The sequence below is a fragment of the Aristolochia californica genome, unplaced genomic scaffold (assembly GCF_029961685.1).
Source record: "Aristolochia californica isolate CCGP_79_NKW_82.1479 unplaced genomic scaffold, dmAriCali1.0.hap1 SCAF_11, whole genome shotgun sequence".
NCBI classification, from domain to species: domain Eukaryota; kingdom Viridiplantae; phylum Streptophyta; class Magnoliopsida; order Piperales; family Aristolochiaceae; genus Aristolochia; species Aristolochia californica.
The window spans coordinates 9,734,873-9,751,930 of NW_027181782.1; the positions used below are offsets into that span (position 1 = coordinate 9,734,873).

The following is a 17,058-nucleotide window of genomic DNA, read 5'->3' on the forward strand; positions in this document are numbered from 1 at the left end:
ACCTTGATCCCAAGGAAGTATTTTAGTTGTATGTATCGTTTGATACGGAGATTCCTCTTCAATTAGTCTTTTACCTCCTTTACTCCTTTTATGTCTCTCTCAAAAAGTTATTTGTCTTGCACAAACACCAATAATACTATATCCTCAACTCTCCTTAAATAAATAAACAATGAATGAATACAATGACTTAGGAGAGTCTAAGTGCTCTTACTATTTTGTTGAATTTGTCAAACCACTTCATTAGACTTCATTGAAAACCATCAATGGTCTTTTTTATTTTATATACCTTCCCGTTCTCTCTAAGCAACATACCACAGAGGTTGCTTTATGTAAACCTTTTTGTATAGATTGTGATAAAGAAAAATATTCTTGATGTTTAATTGACACAGAGGCCACCTTTTGTTTACAACAATAAATATTGGAATGCAGATTTGTCTAAGGCGTGCAACAAGGGAGGACTTATAGGTAAAAAGAAAAGAAAATCATAATGTTAGGTTTCACGAGTCACAAACCTAGAAGAATAAAGACACCGATAAACCTGTGGAATGGTGGACAAAACAAAAACCATTCGCTGATCTTGATCTTATTGATCTTGATAAGCTCATTCGAGTAAAACCCATGGTTTGTACTTCTTTAGATGTTGAGAAATTCTCCCAACAAATAAACGATTTGCTCACACAAGGCCTTATACGAGCAAGTTATTCTCCGCATACCTCTCACGCACTTTTCATCATAAATCATGCATAAATAAAAAGCAGAAAAGCTAGGATGATCATTAACTATAAAAAAAGAAGTAAATGAAGCCATAAAAATGGATGGCTATTATCTCCCTAACAAGGAAAGAATAATTGCATTTATTCAAAGAATTTTTTTTTTCCAAATTTGATTGCAAATAAGGATTTTGGCAAATTCGTCTTACCGAACGTGTCATTCCTCTAACTGCTTTCAGTTGTTCTTTCGGGCATTATGAATAGCTTATTATGCCCTTTGGCTTATAACAAGCTCCTAATATTTTCCAAAGAAGAATGGATGATATTTTAAAATCATTCTTTAGATTCTGTATAGTGTATGTTGACGACATATTAGCTTTTTCTGAAACAAGAGAATAACATACAAAACAGTTAATACAAGTCTTAGAAGCTTTAAAAATTGCAGGAATTGTCCTCAATAAAAAGAAAATTGAAATGTTTTGTAATAAGATAGATTTTTTAGGATTAAACATTTCCTCAGGAGAAATAATTCTCCAAAATCATATTCTTGAAAAAACTTCTTCATTTCCAAATCAAATTGAAGATATAAGATGACTTCAAAGGTTCTTAGGTTGTCTCACATATGCTGAACAATTTATCGGAAATCTTGTATAAATTTGAAAATCTTTTCAACATAAGTTAAAAAAGACTGTTAAATGGGAATAGACTCCTGAAGACAATAAAAGAATAATTCGGATCAAACAAATGTTAACAAAATTTCCAATATTAACATTACCAAATCCAAATGCTTTCTCATTTTAGAAACAGATACTTTAGATCACACTTAGCCAACTGTATTAAAATGTATAGAAAACGATTAAGAAATGCAAATATACTGCTGGAACGTTTAAAGCAATTGAATTAAATAATCATTCTTATGAAAAAGAGATTTTAGCTGTAAAAAATGGTATTAAAAATTCCTCAAATATCTTGCTCCTAAGGAATTTTTAGTATGTATCGATTGCAAAAACTTTGTTGGTTTAATGAAGCTTGAAGATTCACTTTATCAAGGAAGATTGTTCCGATGGCAACAATGGTTTTTTCAATTTTTTTTATAGTTGAACATATTAAAGGAGAAAATAATTATTAACCTAATACTTTGACTCGAAAAATTTCTTGTGTTCTGGACTAAGAAGACGACAATCAATCCTATTTCTATCAACTAGTGAAACACAAACCTTGAGGGATCCACTTGGCAAGAAGTTGCAAGCACTGATGAAGATTACAACCAAGATCTATTACACTGATACCGTGAAAAAGTATGATTGAAGAATATTGAGAGAAGAAGTAAGGGAAAGAAGAAGAGAGAGAGAGAGATGAGAGATGAGAGTCTTGATAGAAGTCTCCTTGGGGGTTGTACTTGAACCACATCTTTTTTAATAACTTAAGTTCAATAATAATTACAACTATACCCTCAAACTTAATTAGCCCCTTATATCTCCCAATATACATACTCAAATTATACCAAACTTGAACTACAAATAGAAGTAAACATGTAGACAATAAACTACCTACTCTAGGATTACAACAAATATAAAATGACAACACTACCCTTCAATTGTCTTTCTAACACCCAATCTAAATTATTCTCAATCCCCTTAAAAATATTAATGCTTTTACCCTCGGTGTACGGTTTGCAATGGGTTTCACTCGTGATTTCTTCCTCAAGGAACACCCCACCCCCAAGCTTGCAGGGTGGCGAAAGCCTCCCTCTTGCAAAGAGAGGAGAAAAGAAATCATGTGTAGGCCCCTATCTTATTATACATGGATCAATGCGATTAATTGAACCAAGTTCGACCAAACCTGGTTCATCTATTGGGTTTAATAAGCTCCAAACCTAGGAACTAGTCAACACCTAAATGACCAATTTAGTTTTACTGGTTACCCAATTGACACAATCAAGTCATCTCAAAAAGTGAGGCATAGAGGAGAATCGTTCCCTCCTGCCCCCCAAAAGCCATATAAAAAGTTCTATACAACACTGGAGAAGGGAGGGAGCTCCCAAAATTCTTTGTAGTGGGGAACAAGCCTTTGTGCAAAGCAGGTGGAGACCCCCTCCCCAACCTACAAAATAAAGGGGAAGGGATGAAATTTTCTCATTTTCGTCTATATGTAAATAGAGAGTCGAGGGGATGGGAGGCTTAACCCCCTCCCAACTTTTTTTTAGTTTCTTCTTTTTGTCTATATGTTTTTTTGTAGAAAGGTGAGGGAATGGGAGGCTCACCCCCTCCTACAACTTTTTTTTTTTTTTTTTTTTTTAATATTTTCATTGTTTTAAAATGATGTCTATCAATTGATGATCAAAACCAATTGACTACCCAATTCAATTACCTTTCATATTAGATGCCAAGGCTGATTGGGGCTTGGAAAAACAAAATAGTCATCCTGACAAACAAGCTATCTGCAGAGCCTATCAAGTCAATAAGAACTCGACAATCAAACACGAAAATGATCCCCACTTCGCAAGGGAAACACAATTCATGTCTTCAGTACCTCCGGGGCAGGCGATCCATGAATCTCCCGGATGGACATTCATATGCAAGGTGTCCTCGGCCTCCACAATTGTGGCAGATCACCATGGATGCCATACAGTCTCGACTAATGTGACTAACCTGATTGCAAGTCCGGCAGATCAAATCGTGATAACCTCCATGGCGGCCACCACCAGCCCTTTCTGTAAGGAGTTCAGCCTAGGGACATTCTCTTGCAAGATGTCCTGATATGTTGCACAGGTTGCACACAGGATCATTCTGGCAGTCACGAGCCACGTGGCCAGTCTTCCTGCAGTTATTACAGGCTTTATCGTTTGTGCAGTGAGCAGCAATGTGCCCTTGCTTGTAGCAGTTGTTGCAGAGCCTTATATCTCCAGGCGGCAGCTCTGGAGCATTGCAATCTCGTGCACGATGCCCTGCCTTGCCGCAAGAATGGCAGATCCCTTCACTAGGGCAACTGCTGGCCATGTGCCCAGGCTCTCTACAATTCCAACATAGCGACTTAGTGGTACACTCTGATGCAATGTGCCTAGTCAAACACAGATTCAGAGGCTCTTAAGTTAGTTAAAAGAAGGAGAAGATCACTCAAAACAAGAAAGAAGTAAAAAGTAGAAGTTTATGAAGAGAAGATCATTCAAAAAAAAAAAAACAGAAAAGAAGTGAAAAAATGGAAGTTATGGGGGCTAACAAACTCAACAGACATTGTAATTACTTGTTTTTTCCCAAAGAGGATTACTTTTTTCTGTAGAGAGGGGAGGGGAGAGGATTACTTGATATTTATGAGGTTGTGAGAACTAGTAAAACATAATATGCGTGGACAAAAGAGGGTTCATGATCTGTGATATTCCTGCAACCTTTTTTTCTTTGGAGATAAGAGGTGACTTTATTAAAGAGACGAAAGTAAATCATGCAGAATATAAACAAAATTAGTGGCTTTATTAAAGAGAAAAAAAGAAAATCATGTAAAGTACAAAGGACAAAAACTATTGACAGAGCAAATCTCTAAAGGGTGGTAGCAAATGATGGACCAGATCGAAGGATTCCCCAAGCTGACATCACTGGGACAACTACGATGATGATAACAAGGTGTGTGTATACATGCAATGAACACAACTTTCCAACAAGGCCAACTTCAGTTGTACCAAGAAGAAGCAAAGGAATAAAGCCATGATATCATAAGATTTCAAGAATATTTTGATTGCTTCTGAGCCTATCAAGGAATGGAAACACAAGATAGAGTGAGGGAGCAGGTGAACAGAAAAGAAGAGCTGTCCCACTGCTTATTATATGGCCAAAAGACCTTAAATGGACTTCTTACTAGGAGAAGCTTGAAAAATGTAAATAGGATATTTTTTTGAGCTAAGACTACAAGGATTTGAAACACTCAGAGACAGAAAATAAATAGGACTCCTGAAGCTAGTACACTTTCACTTTCTAAATGTAGGACTTTATCTTAGGAAGTGACAAAGAATAGGAAACATACTGATATACAAAGTTCTACCAAATTATAAATTTAATGCAAAACAACTTTCTACAGAGGCTGAGAGTTATAATTGACCTGTAATTCTTGGACAGTACCGTTCTTCTATATCTCTAATAGTGCCAATTGAACCCTGCAGGCTTACAAGAAATATAAGCCATATAGACTTAATGTCAATAGAAAACAATGTCCAGGCATCAGAAAAACAAAAACAAAAAGGGGACTATCAAATTTGAGATGGAGAGCGACATGAGTGAGCGGGAGAGCGAACAAATGAGAGAAGATCCAGAGAGAGTGAGAGACCTAGACGTCTGGAGCGTAGAGAGGAGATGCAGTGGAGACTTCCTAGAGCTGATGCAGGTGATGAGGTACCAAAGGACCAACGCAAAGTGGGAGGATGACAAGTCATGCAAAACAGAAAGGTGAGGAGGATTCACAGTGACAATAGCAAGACCAACGGATCAAGATCTTCCAGGTATCGGGAAACTTACTTTTAGGATTGACAACTACAGATGCCAAGGAGAAGCCATATTCAAGATTTCTACTAGAACAGGCACGAAGAAGTCGTTCATCTGCCTCCTCATTTCTTCCGTCTGATTTCATCCGACAACTGAAGTGAACCATCAAACTCGACAACTCATTCCCATGTAGTCAAGATCACTGGATACATGATACCCAGATCAGCCTCACTGACTTCTACCGAGGCCACAATCTGAACTGCAAGATCATCCACTTCCGCCACAAGCAAATCTTGGTGGCAAATCCAATATCTTGTAATCAATTGTAAATCCCTGTAATTGGGATATCACTTCTATAAATTAATGAAAGCATGACACCCCAAAGTGTGGTGAATTTTAAATCATTCTTCTCATTCTTCTCATGGTATCAGAGCTCTTCTGGATTAAAAATTCCGTGATCCACTATGGCCTCTGAATTTTCTTCTGATCTTCTCTCTTTCAACACCATGCTTCACATGGTCACCATCAAACTTTCATCTTCCAATTATCTTCTATGGAAGAGTCAGTTCCTTCCGCTTCTCAACAGTCAAGGTCTGTTGGGTCATGTGGATGGTACTTTTGTGCCACCACCTCTTTTTGACCCTCCTACGTCTCAGACACCAAACCTCAAGCACTCATCATAGAAAGCTACTGACCAGCGTCTTCTCAGTCTTCTTCTTTCTTATCTGTCCGAAGAAGCTCTAGCTGAAGCCGTCGGTCTCTCCACTTTTTGTGAAGTATGGCTTGCTTTGGAGAATTCCTTCAGTCACAGGTCTAAAGCCCGTGAAATTCTTCTCAAAGACGACCTTCAATTGATGAAAAGAGGAGCTCGCTCGGTGACGGTCTACGCCCGCGCGTTCAAGGTCTTGTGCGACCAACTTCACGTCATCGGTCGTCCCATTGATGACACCGACAAGGCTCACTGGTTCCTCCGGGGTCTTGGCCCGGAATTCTCTGGATTTTCCTCCGCCTAAATGGCCCAAACCCCCTTACCCTGTTTTTCCGACATCGCATCCCATGCGGAAAGCTTTGAGATTTTTCATAAATCTCTCAAGCCCACGGCTCCCTCCACCGCGGCCTTCACTGCCAACCGCGTCCCTTATCAGCGCTCCGGTGGCTCTTCTCGCCATCGACGGGGTCGCGAAAACAGCCACAGCAGCCACGATAACCATTTCAGTACCGAAAACAGAGGAACCCCCATCTCCGGCCACGGTCACAACCCGCACGGTGATTCCGGTCACGGCTCAGGCCGTCCCACCACCAGCAACGGTCGCCGTCCCCCGCGGTGCCAAATCTACCGCCAGGACGGGCACTATGCCGATCGATGTCGGCAACGGTATTCACGGGAGGAATACCCTTCGGTGCAACTCGTCGATTCATTTAATCAAACCTGTTCTTTGTCCGAAAATCAAAATTCGGACTGGTTCGTGAATACGGGGGCCACGACCCACATGACTCCAGCCCACTCCTCGTTGGATCAATCGGTAATCTACATGGGTAAGGATTGTGTAATTGTAGGGAATGGCGCATCTCTACCTATTACCCATATTAGTTACCTTTCTCCTTCCCCAGATCTTCAATTATTAGACATTTTGGTTGTTCCTCATCTTACTAAAAATATTTTGTCTATTAGTAAATTAACGAATGATTTTCGTTTCTCCGTTACATTTACTAATAATTTTTTCACTGTTCAAAATCGCCAAACGGGAAAGGTTGTGGCAACCGGTCAGCGTGATGGAGGCCTATATGTGCTAGAGCGTGGAAATTCCGCATTTATTTCTATTCTGAAAAATGAATCTCTTCATGCCTCCTATGATTTATGGCATGCTTGATTAGGTCATGTGCATCATTCTGTTATCTCCTTATTAAATAAAGAAGGACATCTTCATCTTACTTCATTATTGCCCTCTCCGCATTTATGTGCTACATGTCAACTTTCCAAAAGTCATCGTTTGCCTTATCTTAGCAAAGCCAAAAAGTCGTCTAAATTGTTAGATTTAATTCATTGCGATATATGGGGCCCTTCACCAGTACCATCGAATTTGGGTTTTCTTTATTATGTTTTATTTATTGATGACTATTCTCGTTTTACTTGGCTTTACCCATTGAAATTGAAGTCTGATTTCTATGATATTTTTCTTCAATTTCACAAATTTGTTGAAAATCAACATTTTGCTCGTATCAAAAATTTTCAAAGCGATGGTGGTGCAGAATTTAGTAGCACTCGTTTTAAACACCATCTCAGCTCTTCGGGAATTCATCATCAATTATCTTGTCCTTACACTCCTGCCCAAAATGGTCGCGCAAAACGAAAACACCGTCATTTGACTGAAACTGGTTTGACCCTACTCTTCCATTCCCACATTTCTCCTCGTTACTGGGTTGACGCTTTTAGCACTGCTGCCTACATCATCAACCGATTGCCCACACCGCTTCTCGGAGGTAAGTCCCCCTTTGAACTTATTTATGGTATTATCCAAATTATGACAATTTCCATCCCTTTAGTTGTCGTGTCTACCCATGTTTACGTGATTATATGCCCAATAAATTCTCGCCGCGTAGTATTCCTTGCATCTTTATGGGCTATAGTTCATCATACAAAGGGTTTCGATGTCTTAATCCTGTCACATCTAGACTTTATATCACTCGTCATACTCAATTTGATGAGACTTATTTCCCGTCCCAAGCCTCTTCCCAGGCTCAACCTTTATCCTCTCTCAATTTCTCCAACTTTCTGGAACCCAGTTTCTCTTCTACTGTCATGTCCCCATCCCTTCCGGCGCCTCATTCCCAACATATTACTCAATCTGACTCCCGTCCTTGTGTTATTTGCACTAATCCCGTGGATGAGTCTTTGTAGGCCCCTTCTACTTCTACAGAACCTACTCTGCCACATGTTGCTTCCACCGCTCCTGTTGCTGCTATTCCGGTGGGTTTTCATCCTATGGTCACACACGCCAAAGCCGGTATTTTCAAACCTCATCACTCGGCTGATTTGGAGTATTCTGGCTCCTCTGGGCTACTTTCTACCCTTCTCGCATCTGCTGAGCCTAAAAGGTTCAAATCTGCTGCCAAGAATCCTGCCTGGCTTGCCGCTATGGATGAAGAAATTCAAGCTCTTTAAAATAATCGTACTTAGATTTTGGTACTTCGACCGGCTCATACCAATATTGTGGGTTCTAAATGGGTCTTTCGGACCAAATATTTGCCTGATGGTTCTATTGAGCGGTTCAAAGCTCGTCTTGTTGCGAAGGGGTTTACACAAGTCCCAGGTCTCAACTACACTGACACCTTCAGTCCTGTCATCAAAGCTACCACTATTCAGGTTGTACTCTCTCTTGCTATTACTCATCGCTGGTCTCTCCGTCAATTGGATGTCAAGAATGCATTCCTCAATGGTCATCTCAATGAGCGTGTCTATATGGAGTAGTCGCCTGGGTATATTGATCCTCGCTTTCCTGATTATGTTTACAAGCTTCAGAAAGCTCTCTATGGTATCAAACAAGCCCCTCGAGCTTGTTCCAACGATTCGGCTCTTTCCTTACATATCTTGGTTTCCACTGCAGTCGGGCTGATCCTTCGCTCTTTGTCTTCCATCGGCACTCTGACATCCTTTATTTTCTCCTATATGTCGATGATATTATTATTACGGGCAACAACCCCTCTGTGCTTGATAGCTTTGCCAGCAAGCTTCATTCTGAGTTCGCTACAAAGGACTTGGGGTTCTCTCAGCTACTTCCTTGGTCTTGAAGCCACACCCATCGTTGATGGGCTCTTTCTTAGTCAGCTGAAATATGTGCGCGACATTCTTGCCCGAGCTCAATTACTTGACAGCAAACCTGTGCATACTCCTTTGGTGGTTTCTCAACATCTATCCTTTGTTGGTCAGTTATTTTCGGATCCCACTCTTTACTGATCTCTTATTGGTGCTCTTCAATATTTGACCATCACGCGTCCCGACATTACTCATGCAGTCAACTCGGTCAGTCAATTTCTACACTCTCCCACTGATAACCACTTCCTTGCTGTTAAGCGTATTCTTCGGTATGTCAAAGGTACTCTTCATTATGGTCTATCCTTTCGCCAGTCTACTTCTCCTGGCTCCTTAATTGCTTATTCTGATGCTGACTTGGCCGACTGTCCTGACACTCGCCGCTCCACCTCGGGTTACTCTATTTACCTTGGGGACAACTTAGTCTCCTGGAGTGCCAAGAAGCAACCTACAATTTATCGTTCCAACTGTGAATTTGAATATCGTGCCCTTGCAGCCACGACCACTGAACTTATCTGGCTCACTCATCTTCTTCGGGATCTCCAAGTATCCATTCCCAAGCGGCCACTTCTCTTATACAATAACAAAAACGCTCTTTTCTTGAGCTCCAACCCTGTTGTTCACAAGCGGGCCAAACATGTTGAGCTAGACATTCACTTTCTGCGAGAACTTGTTGTTGCTAGAAAGATTCACACTCAATATGTGCCATCTCACTTACAAATTGTGGATATCTTCACCAAGAGCGTCTCTCGCCCTCTATTTCAGTTTTTTCGGTTCAACCTACACGTCTGTCCTAATCCGACGCTTAACTTGCGGGGGGCTGTTGAAGATACTGCCTTAAGAGATTGATCCTCAATCAATTAAGGATCATAAAATTGATTCTCAATCAATTAAGGATCATTGCCCTGTTTAGGACCTTCCATCACATGAGCTAATTAAGTTCAATCATTCCTTGTGTGTACAAATCCAATATCTTGTAATCAATTGTAAATTCCTGTAATTGGGATATCACTCCTATAAATTAATGAAAGCATGGCACCCTAAAGTGTGGTGAATTTTAAATCATTCTTCTCCTTCTTCTCAGGATTGACAACTACAGATGCCAAGGAGAAGCCATATTCAAGATTTCTACTAGAACAGGCACGAAGAAGTCGTTCATCTGCTTCCTTATTTCTTCCGTCTAATTTCATCCGACAACTGAAGTGAACCATCAAACTCGACAACTCATTCCCATGTAGTCAAGATCACTGGATACATGATACCCAAATCAACCTCACTGACTTCTACCGAGGCCACAATCTGAAGTGCAAGATCATCCACTTCTGCCACAAGCAAATCTTGGTGAGGATCTACATACCAGCCACTAGTAATGACTTCTGGTGGGCCTATTTTTTTTTTTTTTTGAGTAAAAGGTGTAAATGTCATTAAAAGAGTGAAGAGTATAATACTTGGCTAAAAAGGACTTTCCTCCACAAAAAAAGGTTGTTAAATTGGGTCCAAGGCCTTATCCCAAAATGACTAGTAAATTTAGGAAACCTCTTTCCCAACTAATAAACTCAAGATCTTTGTACTCAGTAGTCCATATGGGACTATTCCTTAACACTCCCCCTCACGTGCAGACTATCTTTTGTGGCTCTACAAGTGGATAATTTAAGAGTAGGCAGTTGAGGTGTAGGCCCTCTTTTATAACTCTACAAGTAGATAGTTTTTAGGTGTAGGCCCACATATGAAAACCCAACTCTAATACCATGTTAAATTGTGTCCAAGGCCCTATACCAAAATGACTAGTCAATTTCGGAAACCTCTTTCCCAACTAATAAACTCAAGATCTTTGTACTCACTAGTCTATGTGAGACTATTCCTTAACAAAGGTGTTGGAGGGAAACGCTAATTTACCTTGAGTATCCACTAGATAATTAGCTGATCTAGGAATGTATTTCCGAGTACATTGCAATTGAGAAAATAAATTACAGATATCATAAAACAAATCTCAATGTTGCCAAGGAGGTTTAGAGGACTTGTCACACCAGTTGATAACGACTCTTGAATCTCCTTCAATACAAAGAGGGCCCACCAGCCATTGGTTGAAATTTTTAATCTATTATACAGCCCAGAAAGCTCAGCAATAGTTGAATCAGATACTCCGATTGGCTCAGCAAAAGAAAAAAAAATTTTATATTTTTGTCATAGATGACACCCCCATATCAGACCCCAGGCAGCCAAAAACGTTATTCAATATTTCATAAATTAGTGGGGCTTATTTGTTAATGCTTACTGCCACTTTTCCTACTTCAAAGAACCAGAGTAACAACACTCCCCCGAAGACACCAAAGCCGTCAAGATGAGCCCACCTTCAATGCTTGCCCCATTTACATCCACAACCAACCACCCACCCACCCACCCCCCCTCTCCTCATATTACGAACACCTGGACACCTAACACGAAACCTCTTCCCAATGTACACATCTTATCAACAAGACAGATGCACCTGACATATTGTGTGATCGTCAAATGCCAAATGCCAAATGCCAATTGGCGGCAGAGCTTTAGCAGTGAACTTGCTAAATGGCTATCTTTTTTGGGGGGATCAACTATCCACCTGACATTTCTTTCCTTCAACCAAACTTTGGCTGATGAAGCTTGCTTCCCTGGAAAACGACAACTGTATCCTCTCCACCAAACAGCCACCACCAATTGGCTGATGAAGCTTGCTTCCCTGGAAAACGACAACTGTATCCTCTCCACCAAACAGCCACCACCAATTGCTCCCATCTTATCCATTGAGGCCTGGTGTAACATAGCACCATCTGGACCTTTCTCCCAATAGATTAAAATCCCTGATCTACCACCTGAACTCCTGGCATGAAGACACCCTCTGCAGTTATTGATCAAAACTTTGGAATGGTGATGGAGATTAATCCAGAAACCAACTCTATGCAAAGACTTGATTTTGCAAGATTTTGTCTCCACACAGCAGTCCAGATCTTTGAACATGACATACATCAACCTTATTGCAGGAGCCTTAACTGTTGCCATCATCCTCAAGCTCAAGCATGACGGTTAGATGGCTAATAGCAGAAAAGGAAAGCATTGGCGAAAAAGAAGATGACAGTAAGTTCAGGTGAGTCAACCGGACGCAAGCTCACTCAACTCGTCCTGGTTGACACAGCCACTCTTCAGCCCCACCTCAACGATGCTGCTACACCTGCTGAATGACGCCCACTTTTTTTAATTCAAATCCCTATCTCCAGAAACCATACAAGCCAGATAATGACAGTCAGAGATGCTTGACACCCACTAATCCTGTCTCCCCCACTCTAACTGAAATCCTGTCCATGAAACCCAACCACACAACTCCATCTCTGACCTCCCAAGTTCAAATCCTGCTACAACACAGCAGTAGAAAACCAGTTTGTCTTGCCAGCCCTGACTCCTCCAGACATAGACCCCACGACCCACATCAATTATCAGCACCACCTGTTGACCTTACATCTAACCCTTGCACTCAGATTCTCTTATCTGATCCTCCTCATCCCCACATCACACCTGGCTTCCAACCTACACTGCCACATCTAAACCCTCTTCAAGTAAAACCTTCAGTGAGAAAAAGAGCAACCCGAACATAGGAGTCCTTTGTCCTTGCTGGAATCTCCCCTCCCCTTCTGTGAGCCACTACCTCCCCTCTATTCCCCAACCATTCCACAACATCGGGACCAGAACCCCTCACTCAAACATTGATACTGGAAAGACCCAAGCCACTAAAGGATTTTAACTATCCCCAACTGACTATGAACCCAAACAATCCTCAAAGCTACAGCTCATCCACAGACCCAATGAGACGCAAATCCTTCGAAAAGAAAATGCTAGCTACTTCTGCCTGTTTGACCTTGATGGCGGAGAAACTGAGGCAGAAAATTTGGGGGAAGCAGCAGAAGCAACCAAAAAATAATGAGGTAGGCCCAAAAAGGCACAGGGAAGACCCTAAGTAGCCAACAGACAGGTGCACAGATCCCTTGATGACTCCATCTAGGACCAAAAAGACAAATACAATGAGGACACTTGGAGGCGAATGATGGAGGTTGCTGAATGCATGATAGCTCACATGAAGAAAGTTGCGACTATGGGACCAAGCAAGGATGCTAAGGGAGTTGAGAAGAGCAAGAAGACAGAATGATTTGTATTTTCTGGGATATTAGAGGAGTGGGAGGGGCTAGAAAGCTTGCTTCTATACATGAAACTCTACAACACAGGAAAGACTCAAAACATGATTGAATCTTAGGTACAACCTCATCCCAAATGGATTCCTCTTGATGCCATCAGTGCAGCTGGTGAAGTCTTGATTATGTGGGATGATGCCCACTTTGATGCCATTGACTCCTTTCTTGAGGATTGCACTATTGACCTCAATCTCTTTGACAAGGAAGAGAGAGCCTCCTTGTGTCTAGATAGAGTTTATGGCCCAATGCGATACCGATAAAGATCCCAATTCTAGGAGAACTCTCTTCCCTCTTATTATCCCATTGGCCCCTCACCTAGCTGATCGTTGGGGACCTCAACAATATTCACTTCCGGAATGAAAAATTGCCTCCAGCCACTCAGATCTCCTCCTCAATGCGTGCCTTCTGTGAGTCCATTGGAGGCCATGAGTTGGAAGAAATTTTGACTTCTGGTAAAAACTTTACCTAGACTAATAATCAGCGACCTCCCATCCTTTCTTGGCTAGACTGTTTCCTAGCTACAACTGAATGGCTGGAATACTTCCTGGAGGTCACTAGAGAAATCCTGGGTAAACGTGTTTCCAACCACTAGCTGATCCTTCTTGACACTAGTGACAATTGGGTAGGAAGCCTACCTTTTGTAAAACTTTTGTTTTGAATGTGATCCTTCAGTAAAGAAGTAGAAGATTGGTGAAAGCAACTTGACATTCCTGGCCCCAGAGGAGGCACCCTCTCCCTAAAACTCAAGCAACTCAAATTCAAGCTGAAATCCTGGTGCAAGGCCTCACACATTGCACTCAGCAGCAGAAAGGACTCCTGTTCTCTGATCCATAATCTATTGCTTCTTCTGAACTTCAAAACATTATTCACCAAGATCGTGTATTTTGGACGCAACATGCTGGATATAAGTGGCTCTCAGAAGGTGATAGCGATACTTGCTTCTTTAATGTGGTTGCCTCATCTTGACTTCGGATCAATCAGATCAATTCCTTCCTCATCAATGGGAAATTGAACCCTGAACAATCGGCCATTATAACAACTTTTGAGTTATTTGCAGACTTACAGGAGAAAACTTAAGTAGACCACATCTGCATTGGCTCCCTCTTAGGCAAATCTCCCAGATGCTGCAGAAACCTTAGAACGACCATTCTCAGTGGAGGAGATTGAAGCCATCATCCTCTCTATACCCACGGATAAAACCCTGGAACTGATGGATTTAACAGTGGATGCTTCTGAATGGGATGGATTTTTCTAAAAAATGATATCATTGATATGACAAATCACTTCTACAAAAAGGTATTACATTCCAAAACTTGGGAGCTTCTTTCATCACTTTGATGCCAAAGAAAGTTAATGCAAATACTCCAAAAGACTTCAAACCAATACTTGATTGCAAAACCATATAAGATCATTTCAAGAATCTTGGCAGTGAGGCTAAAAATTGTGCTTCAATCCCTTATCCATCCTAGAAAAGACTGCTTTAATCAAGGGCCAAAGCATTTTTGAATCAGCATGACTGTCCAAGAGATTATTGATTCTTTTAAAAAGTGCTCACACCCAAGACTCATTGTCAAGCTCAATTTTGAAAAGGTCTATGATAGAGTTTTCTGGCACAACCTTGATGATATTATAGCTCTCATGAGATTTGGTTAGTGACAGAGAAAATGAATCCGAAGTTGTGTTTCCTCTGTAACGTTCTCTCTACTCATAAATGGTAGCACCTATAGATACCTGAAAGGGACTTGATGAATCTGACAAGGAGATCCTATACTCCCCCTTCTTTTAACCTCAGTGGTAAGACACTCTCCAGCCTCTTGCATCTTGCCCAAGAGATCGGTTGACTGAGCTTCATATCGGATAGCCAGCTGCTAGATGACACCATTTTCTTCATCAAAAGAACCATTAAACAAACTTTAAATTTTTAAGGCAATCCTTGCAATCTTTGAGCTCACCTTTGGCGAGTAAGTCAATTGAGAGAAGTCAACCATTCAAGGAGCCAACATTAGCAAGCCAAACACCTGCTCCTTGTGGAAACTCTGGGTTGCACTGCTGGCTTGCTTCCTGCTTCTTAAGTGGGCCTTCCAATGCTCCCTTGTAGATGGACAAAAATCTTTGGAGCCCCTTTCTTGAATGGACCACCTCCCACCTTTCAACATGGAAAGGAAGATTACTATCAAGGACCAGTAGGCTTACCCTCATCAATTCATACATCTGCGGCATTCCGTCTTACTTGCCCAGCAAGTGTTGCCTAGACGATTGAAAAAGCCATGCGATCCTTCCTTTGGTGTGGATCAGAAGGCACTTTTAAACACTACCTCGTCAAGGGGAGTAAAGTGTGCCAACACAAGAAGCATGGAGGCCTGGGTATTAATCAATAAGATTGATGAATCAGGCCTCTTGGGCAAATGGTGTTGGAAGTTTAATGCAAATAGAGAGGCAATTTGGAGGCGCTTTATGGTTGCTAAGGCCAGACTTGACAATAATGAATGGTGGTGTGATGATGGTCTCTCATTCGGACTCTACCCTCGATGGCGCATATTAGCTCGACTCTTCCCCAAAATCAGGCATGTTTTCCAAATTCAGATTGACTACGGAAGCACGACAAGCTTTGGTATGATCGCTGGTTGGGGGAGGAGGCTATTCAGACCCAATGCTCGAACCTCTATCAGCTTGCGAGGAGGCCTGAAATTAAGGTGGTGGATATGATCTCCACGAGGGGTAGAAGCTCAATTTGTTGGAAATTTTATCTTAGACCTACCTCTGAGCTTCTTCTTAGATTGGGAAATCTCTTTAGTAAATGCTGCACTAGCGATTGCATTATTTGGGCTATTGAACCTGAAGGAGAATTGCCTCTTGCTTTAGGCTCCTCTCCAGTAACCAGGTTCATTTGGGGGGTGTTGCTCCTTTTGCTTGGAGTCTTTGCCCCTCAAAAAGCCAAGTTCTTCGTCTGGAGTGCTCTTAGAGTTAAGATCCTTGCTCTAAACAACCGGTATCACAGAGGTTGTAATGTGTCTGATCTCAAATGCCACGTGTGGAAACCATGAGGAATCTATTGACCTCTTGCCCCTTTGCTTGAGAAACCCTGAACTACTTCCTCAGACTCTTTGGCTTCACTTTTTGAGCTTCAAACTCCTTCTCTGCCATGATTGAACAAGTTTTAGGGACTCCCCTACCTAAGCTTGGAAGGCTGTTGCTCATATCCTTTTTTTTAATTTGAAATGATGCTGATTTTTATTAATACAAAAGCTCAAAAGAGCATATAACAAAGGAGAGAATCCTTCCCATACAATGAGAGATTGTTGGGAAGTTCCAAATTTTGCTAATTTATCAGCAAAAGAGTTGGCTAATCTAGGAATGAGATTCCAATTACAATGTGTAAAAGATACAATGTCAATAATACTATTAGTGATTGGCCAGTGGCACCAAGGGGAGAGGTTGTCCTCGGAACACCAACTAATTACCGTCTTCGAGTTGCCTTCAATGATTTACTTGCCATAGAGACTATCCTTGAAGATTTGGAGGCCTAACAACAGAGCACTAACTTCAATAGTATTAGAATCGATAATGCCTACCGGTCCAGCATAAGAAAGAATAAGGTTTCCATTGTGACCTCTGAACACACCACCTGCTCCTGCTAGTCCAGGACATCCAATAGCACTACCATCAAAATTCAGTTTTATGCAGTCGCAAGGGGGAAGATACTAGATAGCCATACTCGAAGCTCTGTTGGGGCCAGACATATGAGCGATCAAATTCCAATTTTCCCGAAGGAAACCCCCGATAGAGTGGCAAAATCCTTTTTTGTATGAAGCCAGCTCGAGATGAGGCCAACAACATGAAAAGCCGTGTTG

At 41.4% G+C, this 17,058-nt stretch overlaps 1 pseudogene; it reads right to left on the reverse strand.

Annotated features, from left to right (window-relative positions):
* Positions 1–3,235: 3,235 nt before the first annotated feature.
* The window catches only part of LOC137943599 (uncharacterized), a 38,964-nt pseudogene continuing 25,141 nt past the window's right edge, over positions 3,236–17,058 (reverse strand).